Genomic DNA, 19453 nt, shown 5'->3' with positions numbered 1-19453 from the left:
ACCCTCTTAGGGTTTGCAGGTGACCCTGAGGGTGACACTGACACGAGACAGGTTAACCGTACAAGGAGCCAACAAATTGATTTCCTACAAGTTTCACGTGACAGGTAGAGCCCCTCCTGAGGAAACCAAGACCCTGAGAAGTGGCCAAACCTAAACGCTTGTATATTGGGTTGAACAAGGAGAAGCGACGGTGGACGACTAACTGAACTACGTGGGGAGGCTAAAGGATGATGAGGATTTTAAAACCAACCAACCAACCAAGATCTGTTCTCCTCTAGAATTCTCTCCACTTCTCCCCCTGTCCTTGAGGATAAGAATGTCACTCCCCTGGTGGCATAGGAAAGACGGGGGGGGGGGGGGGGGGGCCCTTCCAGGGAGAAAAGGAGGAGAGTGCTCCGTGCATGCTTCTTGCACCTGCTGGGCAGGAGGGTAGGGGTGGGTGGTTTACTTTGCTTGCTTGCTTGCTGCTGCTTTTTGAAAGCTTCTCTAATGTTTCCTTTACATCTAAGTCTTCCTTTCCAGTTTGGCTTTGGACAGGAGGAAGGCAGGCCACACGTTTTTCTGGCACGGTGGAGAACGAAGGGTAAGATGAGTGCGGGCCCGTGCGTATTCTTTTCCGTCAGTCACGTGCCGTGGTGAGCAGAGCATCAGCTCTTGCCGGATGGGTGTCTCATTCCTCCGTGAACCATCAGGCAAGATGTCGGGCAAACACACACAGGGAGACTAAAGGTAGGAAGAACGTAGAGAAGACGGGCGACACGTGCCCGAGTCTCCAGAGCGACGATTTCATCCAGGGCACGGCAACGTCCAAGGTTTCCGGACACCACGTTGACGGACGCTTTGGTGCGTAGGTCACTTTGAATCTACAGTGCCACCCTCCGGTCCATTAGCACGTTGCCTCCGGCTCACGTGAGCGAGCGGTGGTGTCGTCGCGCAAAGAGACTGTGGGACTCGTCCCGGGATGGAACTGGGCCAGAGAGAGGGAGGGACGCCGCAGCCCATCGTTGAGCTTCAGGTGTCTGTAAGAGACCGAGTCTCTAAAGTACACCGAGGCACAGGGCGACCCGCTCGCTCGTGCCTGGACGTCTCTTTGTTCTTTCGAGGGGTCGATATCTGTGAGTGTGGTTTGTTTACTTTCCGGACAAGGCGAAAGAACTCTGAAACAGGAAATATTGGCACAAGGGGTCTGGTGGGATGGGAGGGTGCGGGTCAGTCCACGTACCGAGAACACGGGAGGATCGGGCGTCTGAACAACCAGGCGGAGAGGGGAGTTTAGCCTCGGTCATCACGGCAACCGGCACCTCGACAGAAACCACAGAAGGTGCCCAGGACGAACTGCGTCGCAGGAGCCAGCGTGGGCATTGCCCCACTACCCTCAGCCCTCAGCCCAGCAGCAGGCAGCAACTGTCGTCCGGGTCCAGGCCGCGCCCCACTGCCCTCTTCTCAGCCAGAGCGGTACCCGGGAGGGCGGCCCCGGAACAGATACCTCCTCTCCTCCACACACATCTCGCCAACCCCTTGACCGCTTTGCCCGGGATACACAACTCCGCTGTACCCAGGCATGATTTTTCCCGTGGACCGGGGGCCTCCTTGGCCACTTAGGGTGCTCGCACCAAGATGAATCGGGCTAGAGACAGGGACACCTGTGCAGCCCGCTGTTGAGCTGAAGGGGCCTCTAGGAGAGGGACTCTCTAAAGTAGCTGACGTACAGGGAGACCCGCTCGCTCGTGGCCGGATGTGTCTTTGTTCCTTTATTTCTTTTCGTGTTCTTTATTATCATGTTTGGTACAATTGTAAGCGGGATTGGGTTGTTTGGGGTTTGTTTTTTCTTTTCTTTTCTAATTTGTCTTTCTGCGGTGTCATTATCGGCGTATACAGACGCAACAGATTTCGGTACATAGAGTTTGTATTTTTCCTGTGGACCAGGGGCCTACTTTGCCGCTTAGGATGCATGCGCCCCCACCCCCTGCCCACCCGCAGCCTTCAGTTCCCCAAACCACTGGAGGACTCGTGGGGGTGGGAGTGGGGGTGAGGGTGGGGGAGGGGTGGGGGGCGGGGATGGGAGTGGCAGTGGAAGGGAGGTTCAGGGCGATTCATTCCAATGGGCCTCATTCAACCCCTTTGTTCAAATGCAGAAAGCTTTCTGTTAAAGTCTGAGCCTGGGGCTTCTCTGCATTGAATGGCTTTCTTCAACTCCCCCAACCCTTAGGCTGCAGTTTCTGAACTACTGGGAGGAAAGGGAGGAAAGGGAGGAAAGGGAGGAAAGGGGGGGGGGAGGGAAGGGGGGGAGGGAAAGAAAGAAGGGGTGGGGGAGAGAAAGGGGGGAGGGGAGAAGATGATGTCTGAAGAACTTGCCTTCTCTGGAGCAAAGAGAGTCCCCTCCTTTTCCTAACCCAGGAAACCTCAATAAACCATTTGAGAATCATGGATGTGGAGGATGAAATCTTACTATAATGCCTTCCAGGGGTGGGGGTGCAGGTACGTGGAAGGGTAGGGAGTTGAGCGAGCGAGCGAGCGAGCGAGCGAGCGGCATGGTGTGGCGTGGCGTGGCCTGCCGAGTCAGAGTCAGAGGGTGGCATGAAACACGTGATGGTGGTGTCTTAGGGTTCAGAGGCCAAACACAGGCATGGGGCAATAAGGGATAGAGGGTGGGGGAGGCCTGACAGGGGACAATTGTGACCCCGGGCGATGGTCCCAGCGGGCACACTCCTGTAAAGCAACACTAACACTCTATTGATTAGCCATTGACCTCTCCTCCCTCTCCCACCTGCTTCCAAAGGGAAACTGAGTACAGTTTCATTCCACAGGCACTGGCTGTTTCACATGCAACCTTTGACGTGCCACTAAAAGGAGGAAGAAAGATGGACACACATGAAACAGCCCCACAGATGGCCTAGAGGGCGTGGGCGGGGCTCTCATCAGTCAAATTGGGAGTCTGAGTCAGGATCCTGGGGTTGTTTCAAAACATGGAATGGAAGGGGCTCCTGGCTGGCTCACTCAGAAGAGCATGCGACTCTTGGACTCTTGATCTCTGTCAGGGTTGTGACTTCAAGTCCCACATCGAGTGAAGAGAATGTGAAAAATGAATGAAGGAATGAAGGAATGGATGAACAAACTTAAAAAAAAAAAAAAAAAAAAGGTTGTGGGGCGCCTGGGTGGCTCGGTCGGATAAGTGTCCGACTTGGGCTCAGGTCATGATCTCACGGTCCGTGAGTTCAAGCCCCATGTCGAGCTCTGTGCTGACAGCTCAGAGCCTGGAGCCTGCTTCAGAATCTGTGTCTCCCTCTCTCTGACCCTCCCCCATTCATGCTCTTTCTCTATCTCAAAAATAAATAAAAGTTGAAAAAAAAAAAAAAAGTTTGCAACGTTTATGTCTTTAAAACAAATGGAATCGGTGGGGTGCTTGGGTGGCTCAGTGGGTGAAGCATCCCACGCTTGCTAGATTTTGACTCACGTCATATCTCAGGGTTCGTGAGACCAAGCCCTGCATTGGGTTCTCACACGGACAGTGCAGAGCCTGCTTGGGGTTCCCTCCCTACCCCCCCATACCTCCCCCATAAACCAATAAATAAACATCAAAAACATAAATCTTAAAACACTACAACAAATGGAATGGAAAGAGAGAACGCAACGAGGAGGATGTGAATGTTGCACCTAATACCACTGAACTCTACGCTTATATATGGTGAAAAATCTCAATTGTAGGTGATGTCTACTTCTAACCACAACTGAAAGGAAAACGACAAAACACCGGTCCTTGGCTCACAGTAAGGGAGTTCCTGGATTTGGTCCGAGAGGGCCTTCTCATCCGCCGTGTGGAAAACTATGGAATGGTTTCTTCCTCTCCAGGCCGATGACCATTGCCAACGACAGTAGGTGTAGGTGCTGTCCTACCTGTGAAGGAAAGGCAGGAAGAAGTGTAGCATTTAAAAGCATCTTTTAAACGCTGTCCACCTTTCCCAGTTTGTCCCCTCACTATGTCTTGCGTACCTTTTATAGCATTTACCCTATGTCGATGCAAAATGAACGAGCCTTTTTAAAAACAATTTTAAAGAGGAAGGAAAAGAGTTTCATTGGAGCCCAAGTTAGGAGGGCTGACGGGGATACGCAATCTTCACAAAGCAGTCAGTCATCTGGGGAAGGCCTCACATTGGGCATACATACAGCTTACCAAAAAAAAAAAAAAGGAAAAACAGGGCACGGGGGCGGGGGGGGGGGGGGGGGTTGGCCGCAGATGTTAGGAATCATCATGAGGAGAAAGAACACATTCCAGAAAGTTACAGACTTTATCTTCTGTTTTTAGTATGTGCAAGGCTGTATGACTTCAATCTTATGGCGACCAGGAAGGTTTTTGTATTGTTTTCTTTTGTTTCCCTTATCTTTATAAGCCGCCTTTGGAAGCCCCCTTTTTTAGTTAGTTATGTTTAAGAAAAAAAAAAAATTTTTTTTTTTTTTTTAACAAACCAGACATTAAATCTGTGCTCAGGACAGAAAAAGAGCTCATGCTTTGAGGTTTTCTGGAGTCCCTTTGACCTCGGTAAATATTAAATGTATAGCTTCCCTGGGAGAGCACCAACATAAAAAGTTTAGAATTTCCTTTATCATTTCCCCGTCTTGATCGATAATCTTTCCTCAGAAATCACGGACGATCAACCTGATGTTTTTATGTCCCTCAGTGCCAGGTGACTGTCTTGTCTGCCCTGGGTGTGTCCCTCCTTGCTAGGTATGAGACTGAGTGTGTGTGTGTGTGTGTGTAAACACACATATATGTCTTTGAACCACCTAGGGTTCCTCGTTGGGGTGAACTTATTGTAACATAAATGGTGGGAAACTCAAAAGTGACGTATGTTCTCTGTAAGTTCCATTGACCAGCAGACATAGTTCATGTGCTTGGCTCAGATGGCCTGCCTTTGTATTTGGCAAAGCATTTTTAACAGAGAGACAGGGACAGCAACACACTTTCAACAAGGACAATTTGAAGGAGCCAGTGCAACATTGGAATACACTTGAATTGACAAAAGAATGAAATCCCAAGAATCCTTTACATACCTGTTGATAAAAGGGAAGGCACATCTGTGATTATTGATGAGGAAAGATGGAGCACCCACATTGAGGAAACATACCTGTCATGCATATTCCCAGGTTTGCTTAGGGGCGGAGACTTAACATGAGAAGGAGGCAAAATTTAGTCCCTGATGTCAGGAGGTTACCTTAGGACACGGAGAAGGGGCTGTGGGTATGCCCCGAGAGCTGGTATAACCTGGATGGGGACTTAGGCTCTTTCTCTCAGGGCTGTGCTGGCTTATAGGCTGCAAGCATATCGGTGGACCTTGAGTCCAGGCTTCTTCAGAGACAGCTAGAGTTTGTTTGTGGGACCTGAAAAGACACAATAGCTGATTAGGGGCAAATAGTTCCCTGAAGAACAAGATTTAGGTTCTCTGCGAGAGAGAGCGAGCGTCAGACTCCTTAACCCTCCGTGGCACAGTTTCAATTGCCCACTCCCCACTCCCCGCCCCCCACACTCACCCCCAGCCTCTGGAGTTTGGATCATTTCCCAATGGTAAGGAACGGGGACGATGATGGGTGATGGCTCGGGCTAGGGCTATCCGTTTATCTCCCCCGGTGAGAACAGTTTCTGTAAATCTCACCTGTCACAGGCCTAGGTGCAGGGCTACACAGAAGTTGTGAAGGGAATCGAAGCAACATGGAGTCAGAGGTGTTAAGTTTTCTTCCCCTTTATAAGTTTCCATTGTCAATCCCTCATTCCACTTCTATGGAACAGGGATGGAGGTCCACCTTCTGAAACTATTTCAAGCCGAATTAGGGTGTGGCAGGGGCTTTGGAAGGGAAGGATTTGACAGGGTGCAGGTCACAACTTTTGCTCCCTTGTGCTAATTGGGGGTGGGGAGGGGGGGGGGAATCAGAGATAATTCCTATCTGAGATCTTGGGTATTTTTCTGCATAGTTTGGTACTGCATCATATCCTGAGATTTCTCCCCAAGTGTATTCTAAGGAATAGTAACAGTATAGTCAAACCCAATGTTATAACCACCTTGTGGGGGGAGGGCACGGGGGGGAAGGTTGTGGTGGTCAAGGGCCTCTTACTGTACCCAAGTGAATTGCTGTCTGATTTTATTTGTATGTTTTTTTTTTTAAATCTTATTAAGTAACCTTTACACCCAACGTTGGGCTCGAACTTACAACCCCAAGATCGAGAGCTACACGCTCTACCGACTGAGCCATCCAGGTGCCCCTGTTTATGTGGGCTTTTGTTGCTGGGGCACCTGGGTGGCTCCGTGGGTTAAGCATTGGACTCTGGCTCCGGTCAGGATCTCGCCGTTCGTGATTTCGAGCCCCGCATCCGACTCTGTGCAGACAGCTCAGAGCCTGGAGCCAGCTACAGATTATGGGTCTCTCTCCCCCCACCCCCTCTCAAAAATAAATATTAAGAAACTTATAAAAATACAAATAAAATATGGGTTCTTATTTCTAAAGAGGAGCTAATACAGTTGCAGCAAGTGTTTGTGAACTAGCTTTGACTCTGCCTCCTCGTTCAGCAAGCAATCAGATAACTAATAAGAGGTACTTCTACAGAAAGAAAAGAACACCACGGGTTAATGGGTGGAACAACTTATAAACCCAGTGTCTAAGTCCCAAGTGCGGTCAGTGAGAAGGTGTCTAGATGCCAGGCTCGAAGCATCCTCAGCTGGAGTGGGAGCAGGCAGGGGGCAATCTGACCGATTTTTCTGGCATGTAGTTCAAATGTCTCATTTTGGGGGATTCTGAGTGGCTCAGTGGGTTCAGGTTCAGTATTCAAGTCTGGATCTCCACTCAGGTCTCAATCCCAGGGTCGTGAGCTCAAGGCCCCAGTTGGGCTCCACACTGGGCGTGGTGAAGCCTACTTTAAAAACAACAAAAACACAACAGCAGCAAATGTCTCGTTCTGAATGGCCCATAGAGCAACAGGCACACAGATTGTCTACAACTGTGGCAATTTCTCTGAAGTTTATCTCCAGTTGTCCAGCTTTCCTTTGCAGGGCTTCAGGGAAAAGGGCCATTTGAGTTCTTCAGGATGGTAAGATAAGAGGATGGGAGAGGATTGGAAGCCTGAGTTTGAAGAGTCATAGTCAGATATTCGAGGAAACCAGGATTCAGGATCCAGCCCAGTTTTAAAGGCAAACAACAAACAGTCAAAGAAAATTAATTAACCAGAACTAGAAGTTAACATCCACAAAAGAGCTATTGAAATACAATCTTTTTCTATCGAGACCCCTCCATTCCTGTCAAAGATAGCCCAATGAAAACTTATTTGTTTGTAAAATAAGTCCAGTGTTAACAGACATGGCTTCAGTATTGACATAAGCACAGCAAGAATAGCGATTGACCATATAGTATTTTGTGTTTTTTCTCTCTTCTTTTCCGCCTGCCTGCCTTCTTTTTATTTATTTTTTTTTATGGAGTTCTTTTTTTCCTCTTAAGTTAATTCCTTTATTTTGAGAGCTGGGAGGAAAGGGAGAGGGGGAGAGGGGGAGAGGGGGAGAGGGGGAGAGGGGGAGAGGGGGAGAGGGGGAGAGGGGGAGCTCTGCACTGTCAGTGCAGAACCCAGCTCAGGGCTCAAATCCATGAACCATGACCGTAGGTGAAATCAGACGCTTAACCGACTGAGCCACCCAGGCCCCCCACACACCAGATTTCTTTACACTGTCAAATGTACGAATGTATCTCATCATTTTCAGAAACACGTTGTGGTGTTTGGTTTTGTTTCTTTTTTCTTTTACTGTACAATTTTTAGCAAGTCATGAAACGGGCGCCTGGGTGGCTTTGTCAGTTAAGCATCCAACTTCGGCTCAGGTCATGATCCCACGGTTCGGTTCGTGAGTTTGAGCCATGCATTGGGCTGTCTGTGCTGTCAGCACAGAGCCCGCTTCGGATCCTCTGCCCCTCCCACCGACTCATTCTGTGTGTGTGTGTGTGTGTGTGTGTGTGTGTGTGTGTGTGTGTGTGTGTCTCTCTCTCTCTCTCTCTCTCTCTCTCTCTCTCTCTCTCTCTCCTAAAAATAAAGAAATAGGCTGGAAAACAAATCTTCAAGGAAAAAAAAAAACAACAAACGATGAAACATGTTTACTAACAGACCCAAGTATCTTTACTGTTTTTCTGAATAAAGCCAAAGACCAAACACACACACACACACACACACACACACACACACACACACACACAGCAAAACAAAAAACAAAAAAACAAACAAAGAAAAGAAAACGCCGTAGGTTTAGTAATTCACAATTTAGTATTTTATCTTCTGTGGAAAAGACTCAGATGTCTGAAGAACTGAACCTAATTTACCACTTAACTTAGCAAAGCTTTGAAGTTACAGGTCATGAAAGATTTGGGAAGCCATTTTAAAAGTTTACAAATAGGGACTCCTGGGCGGCTCAGTCGGTTAAGCGTCCGACTTCGGCTCAGGTCACAATCTCACAGCTCGTGAGTTCGAGCTCCGCGTGGGGCTCTGTGCTGACCTCTCAGAGCCTGGAGCCTGCTTCGGATTCTGTGTCTCCCTCTGTCTCTGCCCCTCCCTCGCTGACATTCATTCTCATTCTCTCATTCTCTCATTCTCTCTCTCTCTCTCTCTCTCTCTCTCTCTCTCAAAAATAAATGGTACAAGGAAAAAATTTAAAGGTTTACGAGTAAACATTTTTGTGTATTTAACCTATCTCCTGTCAACATTCACCCACGAACACTGTATGCGAGAGACAAAATCGACCATCGTTTGAAGTACTTTTTGCTGACAAACTGCAACGGGTACCGGTGAAGTCATAAATTGAAGTCACATGAAAGCTGATTAGGCCCCTGCCTCGGGCCTGAACCCTAGAGTGCGTGTCTGAGTGGAACAAGGAAGGGCGTAAGTGTTTGTAAAGTTTTTTTGATTTTGTTTTTGATACCTGTTGTAAAACGAGGGAGAAAACGTGTTATGTTGTTTGTAAAGGTCACAGAGATGTATATTTTGAGGACCACAATTACAGGGTCAGTATTGGGACGGAAGCAAGGCCATGACCGGAGCTGCCCACCCCAAAGGCTTGTCATGCAGAGAGCACCAAATTCAAGCCATTTTACAACCACCACCACAAAGAATAAAACCTAACTATCTGCATTGTATTTGATATCGACGGCTCCGAAAATATGTCCATTTTAAGTAAGCAATCACCCTTCCATGGCCCTTAGTACCCAAGACGTCACACCCGTGTCCACTAAAAAGTCAAACGATCTGTTTCCCCACCATCAGGCTCACACGGGAGGCCCCACCACTGGGGATGGCCTAGGAGATCACTGGAGCCACACCAACTGATGCAGAAACAGGGGGAGGGGGAGGCGGCCAGGGAGCCGCCGGCCAGGCCCCAGGCAGATTTAAAGTTTTGGACTCACCTTTTTGTGTTTCTTTCATCTTTTTCTTTTGCGCCTCCAACTCCGCGTCCGCGCGTCCACCTCCTACTTCTTCTTCCATCTCTGTCTCCTGTCTTTGCCTCCTGCAAAAGTGGCTTTGTCTCTGGTTGCTTTTCAGCCCCCTGTGGAAGAGGTGAAGGAGGAGCAGGCCGTGGGGTGGGCACCCATCTTGACGCTTGTGCTCGGGGAGGAGGAGGGGCGGGTTTAGGATCACTGGCATCTGTCTGCCTTCCTCCTCTTCCTCCTCTTCCTCATTCTTCTGACTATTGGGAAAGGGTGTGTGGGTGTGGGTGTAGCGGGGAGGGCAGGTGTGTTCAATTTTTATCTCTCCTCTCTCTGGGCCATCAATTGTGTCCCTTCCCGTGAGGCAACTTTCTTATGGAGTAACATAAAACTCTGAATGTAGAGAATTTCACACACACACACACACACCCCACACCCATACCCCGTTCACGTGAATGTGAAACACATTTGGGTTTGTTCTGATCCTCCTGAGTGTTAGAATGCCCAATGTTCACAAGAGCTTGCCTTGAAACACAGTAACGGAGCTCGGTTACAAATTGGTGTGAGCAATAGCATCCAGAGGTAGAGAAAACATCTCACATGGATAACACCTGTGGCCATAGATCCACAAACAAGATGCAAACCAACATCAGCCTCTGTTTCACTCCTATTTGTGGAGAGGACGCGAAAGACCCAATGGTCAAATCTCCCCCTTTTATAAAAACAAATCCAATCGCACGAGAGCATTACCGTGGATGGATCCCATCGTGCAGGTGTTTTCCATTTCCAATGAGAACACAGCCAATTTGGTGCAAAGAAGCCAAAAGCTGCAGCAACCCACAAACCAAATGTGGCCCGGGATATCTCCGTGAGCGTCCCTTCCTCCCCAAAAGCCGGGGCTTCGCTGATGGAACCAAAGGGCTTCCTAGTTTCTGGCTGCGTCGTCTCACGGCCAGCTTTCCCTAAGGGAGCACACAAGGAAACTCATTCAGACACCTCCAAAGAACCCCATCTGGGCCATCAGGGACTCAGGTGACCTTTCCATGTTCCCATGTAAGTAAGCACTTGCAAGTATAGGCTCCATATGTCCTATACGTGTAGCCTGCCGAAGTTTCCTTTTGGGGATGGGTGGTTGCTTTCTCCACACTTAGAGCAAGGTTATTAAATGGTGGCGGTCACGGTGGTGTTTTTTCCTCTTCCGTAAAGAGTTACAAGGCGGCCATTTCGTGGGAGCGAAGCGGTAGCTGGGCTGCTCCTGGATCCCTCGCCGCTTCGGGTTCCCTGTCAGGCTTCCTAGCAGCGGCCTAGCGGAGAAATAAGAGCAGGTGTCTGAATGTACTCGGGTGACCAAAGATGAGAATGACGAGCCCATCGAAATGCCATCGGAAGACGACGGGACAGTGCTGCTGTCCACAGTGACAGCCCAGTTTGTCGGCAGCACGTGGACTGCACTACCGGAATCCAGCGTCTCAGCGTATGAGAGGTGTCCGGCTGGTCAAAGACATTCTGCGCATCCCTGATGCTGGCTGGGGAAATCCGGTAGCGGATAGTCGTCAACTTATCCCAAAGATAGCCACAGAAAAAGGGACGAGACAGGTGCCTGCTTCTTCAGCAGTGAAAGTGAAGAGAGCCATCCAGGGTACGTCAGATTTAAGAGTGTTGGGTCTCCCGTGGAAAACAACCGAACAGGATCTGAAAGAATATTTTGGGAGCTTTGGAGAGGTTCTTCTGGTTCAGGACAGGAAAGATATTCACACTAGTCCTTCAAAGGGTTTTGGCTGTGTTCCTTTTACGTAATAGGAAACCCAGGTGAAAGTCACGCGATCAAGGAACGATGGTGTGACTGCAAACTTCCTGAATCTCATCCAAGCCCAGATGAGCTTTTGAGAAGCAGGAAGGCGTTTGTCGGGTGCCTTACAGAGGGACGTGACTGCCTATAAGCTGCAGCAGTTCTTTTGCCAGGACTGAGAAGCGGTAGACAGCTTCATTCCCAAACGGTTCCCGGACTTTCCCTTTGTTACATTTGCAGATGATCAGGTAGCCCTCGCCCTCACCCTCGCCCTCTCTGATATTATCATTGAATTTATTTTTCTCAATGTACCCCCAAGGTACTTAGCCTATAGGGCAACAGTGGTTTGAGGAGGAGAGTCCTTCATACCCCTCGCCCTTTCAGCCCCCGCCCTGGCACAACCCCCTCCAGGAGCCCTCTGTTTGTTCCCCTTAGGGAAGAGCCTCTTACGTTTTTGTCCCCCTCCCTGTTTGTATGTTATTTTTCCTTCCCTTCCCTTCTTCCCTTCTTCCCTTCTTCCCTTCCCTTCCCGGGTTCCCTTCCCAGAGTTCCTCTGTTTGGGAAGTGAAGGTCCTCACACGGGTGAGGTCCTGTGATACATGTGTTTCTCTGAGGGACGAATGTCACTTTGCATGACACCCTCCAGTTCCATCCAGGTACTTGCAAATGGCAAGACTTCATTCCCTCTGGTGGCCGAGCACTGCTCCGTTGTAGATGGATACCACCTCTTCTGTATCCATTCATCCATCGATGGACATTTGGCCCCTTTCCATACTTTGCCTACCGCCGATAGTGCTGCTATGCACACTGGGGTGCGTGTGCCCCTTGGAAACAGCAGACCTGTATCCTTTGGCTAAGTACCTAGTCATGAAAGTGCTGGGTCGTAGGGTACTTCTATGTGTCATGTGTTGAGGAACCTCCTCAGGTCCCTGGTTCTGGAAAGAACTCCGATAGTGGTTCTAAATCAGGTGCGGCCATCGGTTGGGGACCCCCATCAAATGCAGAGTCAGGCAGCGGTTTTCCTGCAGGCTTTGGCTCAAGCACGGATTCTAAATCTTCCAGCTGGGGAATTTATACAGCGGGGTAGGTATAGACTGGTAGGAATTCAAATTTTTCTAAACACATGGTAAGTGTATTTCTTTTTTTCTTCTCTTCTCTCTTCTCTCTCTCTCTCTCTCTCTTTCATTTTCTTTCTTTCTTTCTTTCTTTCTTTCTTTCTTTCTTTCTTTCTTTCTTTCTTTCTTTCTTTTTTTTAAAACATTTATTTATTTTTGAGAGACCGAGAGAGACAGAGCGGGAAGGAGAAGGAGCAGAGAGAGAGGGAGACAGAATCCGAAGCAGGCTCCAGGCTGTCCGCACAGAGCCCGGTGCAGGGCTCGAACCCACAAACCGTAAGATCATGACCTGAGCCGCAGTCACACACTTAACTGACGGAGCCACCCAGGCACCCCACCCATGGTTAAGTGTATTATAAAACCCATCCATACTGAGAGTTTTCAGAATCAGTACGTTCAGCGTGGGGTATATTCACCACTATTTTTGACATTTTTCTTCAGAAAGAGAGGCAAAGCTAAATGAATTTTAGAAGTTTTGTTACATGAAGTGTTGAAATATCAGGTGTTTGAAAGCGAACTGCTGTTTGCCTGATTGGTTCTCGTTCTCTCTCTCTCTCTCTCTCTCTCTCTCTCTCTCTCTCACACACACACACACACACACACACACACACACACACACAGGCTACAATGGATATCAAAGGATTTCTCCTGTAATATTGTATCCCTGGACTCGTCAAGTGAATTCTTTGTGCGTGTTCACTATGGAAACCATTCATTAGAAGTACATTCTTTTTTCCTTGTTTTAATTGGAACCCCACCACATTATTTCCCCACCCCCGGGAAAACCTCCTTTTTGGAGATCATGGTGTCACAGTGTTTGGTCTTTTTGCTTTCGTTTTTAGTTTGTGACACTTGTCTCCCTTCCTATGCACAAGTACAGTATGAAGCCTTCATTGAATCTGTGCCGTTCATCTCATTTCAAATGTTTACGGGAGAAGCACTTCATTGAAAGCAGTGCTGTAAATATTCTGCCATAGGAAGGAATATTTCCGTCTACGTGCTTTCTCACTCTTGAATTCGTCTTCACACCATACAGGCTGTGACTTTGACGGTGGGTGTCTCGTTTGTATCCGCTACTCTTTATTTCGCGGAGTCGTATCAATGCTATGAATGCAAGGGTGTGCTATGTAACCAGAAGGCTGTTAGAAGTTCTGAAACCTTGTGTTTTCTGATCCTCGTGTTCGACCGACAGTGGTGCCGAAGTACGAAAGGCTAGTGTGAGTGAGAAAAGGAGAGAGTGCGTGCAGAGACTCCGTGGCGGTGGCACACGATGGATAGATTTTTTTAACCTGGTGAGATGCATCTCTCAGTCCCTTGACCTCGGTGCAAGAGCGTGCCGAGAGCAACGATAGCAAATGACATGCGAATGTTTTCTGCATCCAAAGGACAGCCACACCCGTTGGAAGACGTTGGAAGACGTAAAGAGAGTTTTGTTCTCAGAGAACCCCGTTAGTTGGATGTGTGAGGTACTTGTATTTCCCCTGCCCTTCCGTCAGCTGCTGTGAACACCGTATGGTGTGTGTTCTGTTCTGTTCCCGATCTGTTAAGTGTGGTCCCGTGAACACGGACTGAGCTTGTGGTGTGCTTCACGGGAGCACTCGGAAGCAGAGCTCACCAGTGAGCTCGGGGTGTCACCACGAAGGCCGGAAGTTCTAATGTCTGCCAGGTAGCCATAAGAATGTGGTCTAATGCAGTTCTGTGTCCCGTGCTTGGATGGTCTTTATAAGAGTTGTCAGTGTTGGGAATTCTTAAATAGAATGGATGAAGGAGGAAGAGGAGGAGGAGGAGGAGGAGGAGGAGGAGGAGGAGGAGGAGGAGTTGTTGTTGTTGTCGTTGTTGTTGTTGTTGTTACGAGGTATAATGACGAAAGACACGGCAGAAAATTTTTACAGGGTTTACTTTCTGTTTTCAGTATGTGCAAAGCTGTATGACTTTAATCTTTGGGGATCCAGGGAGGTTTTCTTCCATTTTCTCATCTGTATGTTTGGAAGGCTCCTTTTTAATTCGCAACTGACTGACTGACTGACTGATGGATTGGTTTTGTTTTTATGTCCTCTTCTCACCCAACATAAGGCCCAAACTCACAGCCCGGCAATGAAGAGTCACCCGCTCCCCTGACCTAGCTGAGCGAGCCAGCCAGCCAAGTCACCCCTTTGATCCATTTTTGTTGTTGTTGTTTATTTAAATGAAGCGGACATGCAACGTGTGCTCAGGACAGAAACAGAGCACACGCTTTGGGGTTTGGCAGGGTCATTTGGAGCTTGGTAAATGTTAAAGCCTAGCTTCCCTGGGAGCCCAGGAGCAGGGTCCACAGCCGTTAAAAGTTGACAATTTCCTTTATCGATAGCCATCGAACAGATGATTTATTGAAAACACGAATCTATGGCAAAGATCGTTCTATGGTCTGTGATCAGGATATAGGAAGAACCGGATGGCTACAGCTCCCACCTCACAGACTTCATGTTTCAGTTGGACGTAGAGGCAGGGAGGGAGGTGAGGCAGGACGGCAGGGAGACAGGGAGGCAAGCAGACTGGCAGGCAGGCAGGCAGGCAGGCAGGCCGGCCGGCAAGCAGGGAGGGAGGGAGGCAGGCCGGCAGGCAGGGAGGGAGGGAGGCAGGCAGGCAGGCAGGCAGGCAGGCAGGCAGGCAGGCAGGGAGGGAGGGAGGCAGGCCGGCAGGCAGGCAGGCAGGCAGGCAGGCAGGCAGGCAGGCAGGCCGGCAGGCAGGCCGGCAGGCAGGCAGGCAGGCAGGCCGGCAAGCAGGGAGGGAGGCAGGCCGGCAGGCAGGCAGGCCGGCAGGGAGGCCGGCAAGCAGGGAGGGAGGGAGGGAGGCAGGCAGGCAGGCAGGCAGGCAGGCAGGCAGGCAGGCAGGGAGGGAGGGAGGGAGGCAGGCCGGCAGGCAGGCAGGCAGGCAGGCCGGCCGGCCGGCCGGCCGGCAAGCAGGGAGGGAGGCAGGCTGGCAGGCAGGCAGGCCGGCAGGCAGGCCGGCAAGCAGGGAGGGAGGCCGGCAGGCAGGCAGGCAGGCAGGCAGGCAGGCAGGCAGGCAGGCCGGCCGGCAAGCAGGCAGGCAGGCAGGCCGGCAAGCAGGGAGGGAGGCAGGCCGGCAGGGAGGGAGGGAGGGAGGGAGGCAGGCGGGCCGGCCGGGAGGCAGGCAGAGAGGCAGGCCGGCAGGGAGGCAAAGAAAGAAAACGTGGCATCAGGGTACCTTGTGGGCTCAGGTGGTGGATCGTGCCACTGTATCTCGTGGGTTGCGAGTTCGAGTCCCACGCTGGGCGTAGCGCGCGCTTACAGTAAAATCTTTGAAAACCCATCCACAAATACAGGAATAAACAAAACATGGTATCAAAGGGGAGTAAGTGATTGATCGATGGGGGGTGGGGATCAAACGAGAATATGTGTCTAACCCGCAACCTATTCTTTATCGACGCTGCTTTCACTATTTTGCCCCGATGACTTTTTCCACAAGCGGTGGTCCCACCTGAGCGGGCTCCCTTCATCTTAAGATGTTCTGCAGCGAGAGGAAAGGCGTGAGAGGCAAAAGTTAGGCGGATCCATACAAATAAAGACAATCATCGTTTCTGAGACCAGTAGCCAAAGCTCTGCCTCCGTTTAGGATCCAATGTCGTACTTATCTCTTTAAAAACAGAAATACGTACATAAAAACCAGGCAGGGTCGTTGGCTTGGATAAGGGAGGAAGCTGAAATGCAATCATGGAGAACAACATAGGGGGTAAGAAGTTGCAAGCCAGAGCGATTTCACCACCCGTAGCCTTTGAAATGATGATTTGGTGTCTTCGGATACAAGAGAGCTCACCCTACGTAGAAGGTTTCCCACCGCTTGTCATGAAGTATCGGAACACCACAAGCGGATTCCCGTGCTACCAAAACCTCTCTGCCAACATAATCTGTAACAGCTGCATTCTCTTGTATCGTGTGAGTGTAGCGTCATTCATTGCACCACTCTGCCGTTGTTTGACCTTCCAGCGGATTGTAATTTTCGTTTCTTTCGGCGTGCGTGTGGGTATGCGTATCGGGCTATCGAAAACGATCTAGCCACGTTCGGTCCTCTTTTTCTCATTTCTCATAGATGAGTGATGGCGTCAAAGGATACACCTCAGGAAACCCCAGATGGAAGAGAGGCAAAGGGAAGGGGGGGGGGCAGAGTGCTTCTGTGTCCCGTGCCGCCCCCCCCCCCCCCCGCACTCTCCCAACACACCAGTCTCCCCTCCTCTCCCCCCCCCCCCCCCGTTCCAGGTGTTGGAACAACCCGGAAGTGCCTGAATTAGGGGAGTTCTTTGACCGGGGGGGGGGGGGGGGGGGGGGGGGGGAGAGGTTGGGGAGCACCAATGTTTGGAAACATTGCAGGGCTACCAAGAGTCAGTGTCTAAGGTACTTGGGGGGGGGGTGAGGAAGAGGGGGGCGTGGGGTTTCTTTCTCTTTGAGGTGATGGAAATAGTTTGGAATGAACAGTGATGGTCCCATAGCTTTGTGAGTAGTAGCCTAAGATAGCCCGCTGAAGTGTACACACACCTATACATTTGTTTACTTATTACGTATGCATTCATTCCAGTTGAGTGAGTGGGAGAGAGAGGGGGTAGGGAGGGAGAGAATGGATCACCAAGCAGGCTCCAAGGTGTCAGCACAGAGCCAGATGTGGGGGCTGAAATTCAAGAACCCCGAGATCATGACCTGAGGCGAGACTGGGACACCTTACCGAGTGAGGCACCCAGGTGCCCCTGAACTGTTCGCTTTTACAAGGATGGGAATTTTGGCATGCGAGTTGTGTTTCCAGTGTTAATAGGTGAGGCAACACCTAGAATAGTAAATGCGGGCGGGCGGGCAGGCAGGCAGTCGATGTTTTCTTGTTCTTTCCCTTCTGGGCTTCAGAGGGGGATGGCGAGTGTGAGGGAGGGAGTCCATGACACTGGGCGTAGGTGTTCTTGTGAGCTGAGCGGCTTGGGAAGTTCCCCGAACTACATGACCCCACAGGAGAACAGGAATTCCTTCTCGACGGCAAGAGAGTGGGCGACTAGCACCGCCTGAGTCTGGCAGAGCCTCAAATCTAAGTCGGGGTGGGGGAGCACTTCTGCTGTCCTACCGGTCCTGACCCTCCCTGTCTGTCTGGGGGCCCCTGAGCCGCAGGGGTGGTGTTTTGAGTTGTCCCTCTGTGGTCGTCTTTTACACCAAATACTTCTGTTGAAGGTGCTTGGAGAATAACACAGGTTGGTATTTCCAAAATGACCTTGAGATCCTATTCTCTGCCCCTCCGCCCCTCCCTTGCGCGCGTGAAAACACCCACCCACACCCCCCCCCCCCCGCCCCCGCGCACACACCCCACCCCTTCCCATTCCTTCTAACTACAACTGTTCCTATTTCCATCCATGTACTCCCAGACAGCTTCCTCAAGCCCCACCGCCCACCCCGTCGACCTCTTTGGGTAGTATAAAAGCGACCAACAGGCAGGGGGCGTCCGGGCACCACGGTGGTGGAGTGAGGGAGTCCGTGTGTGACGACTACGGGCGGATCGCAGCAGAGCGGCCGGGACGCAGCACCTGCCTCGCCGGCGCACAGCCTCGTCCCCAGCCACCTGGGTCAGTAGCGTTTCCCGGCTGGGGTGGGGGGAGGGGGACATGGAACGGAGGGCGCACCAAGAGGGCTTTGTGGATCGAATGGACGCCTAACCGAGACCCTCCTTCCTGCCACCAGACACCGTTTGTGGATGGTCGTCGTCTCGCCGTCACGCAGCCCCCACCAGTGCTACAACGAAAGAAACGGGTGTCAAGGATAGTAATGCAAACGAAGGCGGGGCCGATCCGATCAGGGGAAGCGGCGACAGGAGTGGAGGTGGGAGGAAAAAAAAAAAAAAAAAAATCACGGGAAGAAAGGACAGGCGTGGGCCAGGGCGGTCGCACGGGGGGGGGGGGGGGGGGGGGGGGCAGCGGGTCAACGCTCGTCATCGAACCCGGGGACTCGGGTGGCCGACCTCACCGGGCCCAGAGTCGCTAGCGATCCACTGGTTTCCTAAACTTTGGGGTAGACGGCCGCGGCGAAGTCCGGCGTGCTGGTCAACCTCGGGGACCAGCTCAACGGATCCCCAGGTCATGGGGCTTGGCCGTGCTGGTAGAACTCGGGTCTCCTCGAGTCCCGGGCACTCAGGCAACCGGGGTTCGGGTCGCCGGTGTGCCGGTCGGCCCCGGGGCTAAGGGGTCGGGACTCGGGGCTCAGGTGATCGTGTCCCCGGCCCCCGGCGTGCCGGTCGATCTCGAGCGCCGGGTCGCCGGTCCGCGGTGTGCCGGTCGACCTCGGGTCTCAGATCCGCAGATCCCAGCGTGCCGGCCGACTTCAAGTCCCAGGTCACCGGGTCCCCCGGCTCCCGGCGTGCTGGTCGACCTCGAGCGCCGAGCCTCGGGGTCCTCTGTCCCCGGCGTGCTGGTCGACCTCGAGCACCGAGCCCCGGGGTCCCGGGGCCGCGGGGTCGCGGTCCCCGGTGTGCTGGTCGACCTCGAGCGCGGAGTCGCCGGTCCGCGGTGTGCTGGTCGACCTCGAGGCCGCGGGTCCCCGGCGTGCTGGTCGACCTCGAGCGCCGAGCCTCGGGGCCCTCGGCCCCCGGCCCCCGGCGTGCTGGTCGACTTCGAGCGCCGGGTCCCGGGTCCCGGGTCCCGGGTCCCGGGTCCCGGGTCCCGGGTCCCGGGTCGCCGGTCCGCGGGGCCCCGGTCCCCGGTGTGCTGGTCGACCTCGACCTCGAGCGCCGAGCCTCGAGCCTCGGGGTCCTCGGCCACCGGCGTGCTGGTCGGCCCCGAGTCCCAGGTCCCCAGGTCCGCGGTGTGCTGGTCGACCTCGAGTCCGCGGGTCCCCAGCGTGCTGGTCGACCTCGAGCGCCGAGCCTCGGGGTCCTCTGTCCCCGGCGTGCTGGTCGACCTCGAGCACCGAGCCCCGGGGTCCCGGGGCCGCGGGGTCGCGGTCCCCGGTGTGCTGGTCGACCTCGAGCGCGGAGTCGCCGGTCCGCGGTGTGCTGGTCGACCTCGAGGCCGCGGGTCCCCGGCGTGCTGGTCGACCTCGAGCGCCGAGCCTCGGGGCCCTCGGCCCCCGGCCCCCGGCGTGCTGGTCGA

The 19453-nt window shown here is 52.2% G+C and overlaps 1 pseudogene; it reads left to right on the top strand.

The window, feature by feature from the left end:
- Positions 1 to 10196: 10196 nt before the first annotated feature.
- LOC128777602 (TAR DNA-binding protein 43-like) lies at positions 10197 to 11637 on the top strand (annotated as a pseudogene).
- The last annotated feature ends 7816 nt before the right edge of the window (positions 11638 to 19453 follow it).

The sequence above is a fragment of the Panthera pardus genome, unplaced genomic scaffold (assembly GCF_024362965.1).
Source record: "Panthera pardus isolate Hobbes unplaced genomic scaffold, ASM2436296v1 HiC_scaffold_169, whole genome shotgun sequence".
Classification (NCBI taxonomy): domain Eukaryota; kingdom Metazoa; phylum Chordata; class Mammalia; order Carnivora; family Felidae; genus Panthera; species Panthera pardus.
Note: the sequence above shows the minus strand (reverse complement) of the source record. Positions and strands in the feature narration are given on the sequence as shown.